General features: G+C 31.5%; 1 protein-coding gene across 2 annotated transcripts in view; it reads left to right on the forward strand.

The window, feature by feature from the left end:
• The window catches only part of LOC149130929 (uncharacterized), a 71,825-nt gene extending 68,127 nt beyond the window's left edge, over nt 1-3,698 (forward strand). For both annotated transcript variants that reach the window (XR_016238507.1, XM_089342603.1), the window contains exon 4: nt 1-3,698. This exon is cut by the window's left edge and continues 282 nt beyond it. The gene's annotated coding sequence lies outside the window, so the exon portion shown is untranslated.
• The last annotated feature ends 936 nt before the right edge of the window (nt 3,699-4,634 follow it).

Here is a 4,634-nt window from a genome sequence, read left to right on the forward strand (position 1 = left end):
GAGACACTTGCCCAAAGGTGCCACATAGTGGGACTGAAACCCGAACCACACAGCCACGCCTGTCGTTAAGTTTTAATTTATTCATTTTAAATAATAAAGAAAAAAGTTCATCGATTAAAAAAAAAAACCTGTTCATGTATGCAATCATTTTAGTTTTGTGTTTCTGTAAAACGTATCTGTATGTATTTGTACACACACACACACATACACACACACACATTTATATATAAAGAAAACAAAAAAACTGAAAAATATTGATGAACAACAATTGAGTTACATCTATGAATTGAATTAATAAATAATAATTAATGTAAGTCAATTGATGTTCATTAATATTTCTCCATTTCCTGTTTTCTTTAAATTTTGATTCCTGAGAAACTCCTGTTAATCCTTGTCTTTACCTATAATTCATAAGCATAATATGATTGCATATGTATGCCCGTGGTTAAACAGGTAATATACCAGTAGTATAATGGTACGTTTAACCCTTAGACGGTTATTTTAACCTCTAATTCAACTAACCTTATACACACACACACACACACACATATATATATATATACATATATTTGATTAATAAATTCAAAAAGGGATAAAAAATCTTTTACAAGAATTTTATCAAGAAGCCAGTGTGTAAAAAAATTCATAAGGGAAATTTCTATTCCCAAGAATATAATTATTCGTTTATAAATATATATATATATATATATATATATATATATATATATATATATATATATATATATATATATAAGCGTATGTCTGAAGCTGTGCGTCGCCTACATGCAAATATACATTTACACACTTTCGTATAACCAAATTTGCACTCACATAAACATATTAACACATACAAACACACACACACACACACGTACACACAGAATCGTATTGATTCTTATGAACACACACACACACATATATATACACACGCACATAAACAGAAGCACATTTACACCTCAGCCAAATGTACATATATATAATGTTCTACCAAGGACGAATTCAGAAGTATCCATCCAAGGGTTATTCCTGCCGCCAATATTAGAATGGATCTTTAGATTTCAAATACGTGCCGTCCATCACCTTCTGTCCAAATATATCCAGCGAATACTGCGTAGTTCTTCTTTAAACCTGGCCAAGAATCGAACCCGAGACTACGGAATGATGTCAATGACTCGAAGTGGGGAGCACTGGACACTCCCAACTTTAGTAGTATTGATAGAATCGATACAGTAAAATACAGTGATGGAGAATTTTAACACTTTAATTCCCTAACCCCGAATATTGCGAACATTTAAGATTTGAATTTTCTGGTTATTGTATGAAGTACAGTGTGAACTAATTATATTTAATGGACAACCCCAGTACTGTTATCCAAAAATTTTTTTTTTTAAATACATTAAAACAGTTTTAAATGGAACGTCATATGAATTTAGAAACTTCGAGAGAACGTGAAATAATTCGTTTTTAACTGTAGAACTCAAAGTGATTACAGCTATAAATAATAGTATGTAAATATTGAGTTAAAAAAGAAACATTTTGGATAGAAAAATGACCGACGCTGCCTGTGGGACTCGAACCCATATCGTTTGTAAACATAACAGACGTTCTATCACTGGACCAAAACTTTATTTATGACACTCTACCGTACGAATCCCAGAATTTTTTTTTATGGCAACCTGACATTTCTCGGAATCTACTTTGGAAACTTACGTATTTACGGATAATACCATGGAATATTCGATATCGAGTTATGAAATAACCGAGGACGACGGATTATTGTTACGGAATGCTTGAGATAGGATACAAACGGGTACTTGATGCTCCCACTGGCTACAGCATATAGCAAAAATCTCAAAATAGTGGTGAAAAGAATACTTCTGATATATATATATATATATATATATATATATATATATATATATATATATATATATATATCCATACATATATCTACACACACATATATATATATATATATGCAGACATTGCATAAAATTTTTATTTGTGTTGTTAAATGTTTTAATTCGGTCTGTTTTCCTCGCATACTGTTTTTCTCTCTTATATTGGTGCGCTACGGTGGATTATTTAAGACTTGGCTCTTATTTCTAGCAGCTAGATGCTCATTAAGCACCATTACGATATTTCATAGCTCCTTAAAGCTATCATAACTGCGTTCCACCAATGCTACTACTGGTGATATCATCAAATTTTGAATTTATCCACAGATGATATGAACAGTAGTGACATCTAACTTCAAATCTCAGTGTTTGAATATTTCATTTAAATATATATATATATATATATATATATATATATATATATATATATATATATATATATAATTCTCGAAGTATCCCACATTTTTAAACAAGTGAAAGGACATCGCTCTGGGTTGTGCTGCTGTTTGATTATAATTCTGAGAATTGGGACATTAACTGTTTCTGGTGTTTTAGAGGTAATGAAATGCATTGTTGAAAATTGTTGCCGATTTGTTTCGCATGGGGATTTGGGAAAACAAAAAAAAAAAGGGCAATATTTATTGCCAACGAAGGAAGTTATTAATTTTCTAAAAGTGTGTTAGCTTAGAACCGAGTTAGAAAAACTCTAAAAGATCCGAAATCAGTTCGATTGTACGATGTTTTGTACGATTACGTCTTAGCATTAACGAGAAAGGTAGATAAATAGATTAAGAATGAGAGAGAGAGAGAGAGAGAGAGAGAGAGAGAGAGAGAGAGAGGCAGACAAACAGACAGAGAGTGAACGAGAGAAAGAGAATGATAGAGAACGAACGTGAATGCTAGAGAAAAACGAGACAGACTGGGCGAAAGTGGAATTAAAACGAAGATAAGAAGCAAACAAAGTTAAAGGTTAAACTGCTTATAAGATGGAAATGTAAAATCGTGTCGCCATATTAGTCACTGGAGAAAAGTCTTACAACGGTTGGAAATTTATATCTTTCTAATATATTCGATGGTCTGGTAAGTTATGAACGAAAGCGTTTGTTAACCAGAATCTATAATATCGAAAAGTAATCAATAGATATTCGTTTATGTTCTTTTTAGTAGACATCAATGATAATGAAACTCATAAAAGTGATACTGGATGAAGACAAAACTGGAAGGGAAAAGAGCCGTAAAGTTCTTATTAAATTGATATGATTTATAATATTTCAGATGAGAATCGAATATGTCAGAGAGATTTTACGGATTTTTCACAAGAACTTTCCTACGTATTAATTTTGATTCCAACATCATATATTTCTGAAAAATAAAAATACAAAAATAAAAAAAGTTATTTAAAAAAAAAACCATCTTGAAATGTCAGTTGTATTTTCTCTTTACAAATGGAGGATGGAGGATTCCATGAAAATATCCCTTTCCATATGTTTTCCATCCAACACACACACACACACACACACACAAGTGGATATAGTATTTTTGTTATATTTTCTTCGATTTATTGTACCGTCGTGGCTCTCTGATGAAGAGACGCTTCTGAGTTCGTGTTTTTCTTTTTTAATTTCCACGTAGGAAATCGGTAAAACAACAACAACAACAACAACTACTACTACTACTACTACTACTACTACTACTACTACTACTATGAAGTATTGTTTAATCGTTGTGCTTGAGTTGACATCAGTTGGCTGTGTCCAGTCTAGTCAAAGAAATTATTTTCAAATAAATATTAAAAAACTATTATTATTATTATTATTATTATTATTATTATTATTATTATTATTATTATTATTATTATTATTATTATTCCGTTAATTCCTCCGGGATCGTTAAGATAAAATGCCAGCTAAAGTTGCTTGCTTTGTGCTTAAATTAGAAACAATTAGTATTATTGTTATTATTATTATTATTATTATTATTATTATTATTATTATTAGTTTGGCTTTTGCTTTGTATTTGAACAAGTCGACTCTAAGTCTCATCCAGAGACCTCAAGGGACAACAAGTTAGAAGTTCAAGCTGATGTTATGACTATGGTGCCATATTTTTGGTCTTGCACGAAGTATTTGAAAAAAAAAACCACATAAGGGAAAAATCCATCATTTATTCCCCAAAATATATATATTTGCATTTAGTTGCATTTCCTCGCGTTCGGTAAAAATGTGTTTATTATGGTAGTTTGACCACCTTAGAGTCCCTCTTAGCGTAAGGCATTCATGTATAGTAATGCCCTTAAACAAATAAGCTTCTATACAGTTTCTGCTTATCAAATTGTCTCACAAGGTGGCATTAGTCGACCCGGGACCACAGTACAAGACACTTGTCGAAGGTGCCCGTGAAATAGGAGTTAATATGAAACTCGCTCGTCACAAGCAAGCTTCTTAATCACTCAGCTAAATATTCGTTTCACTGTAAAATTAGTTTCCACGAGTTTGAATTGATTATTGAACCAAGTGGTTTCATAGCAGTTTGACAATTCATCAGCATTTTCTCTCTCTTCGTTGTATTGCAACGTACCTTAAGGCAATCGTGCAAGTCTGTTTTATTAAAATCTTAATTAAAGCCTGTGACTGAGACTTTCTTAGTAGCAAAATAATACGCACATAGTTGATGTGTAATTAATAATAGCCACGAATAACACACGTCTTTCTGGTAATTAACAAATGGTGAACTTTG

This window comes from Octopus bimaculoides, chromosome 26, assembly GCF_046866305.1.
Source record: "Octopus bimaculoides isolate indiv1 chromosome 26, ASM4686630v1, whole genome shotgun sequence".
NCBI lineage: Eukaryota > Metazoa > Mollusca > Cephalopoda > Octopoda > Octopodidae > Octopus > Octopus bimaculoides.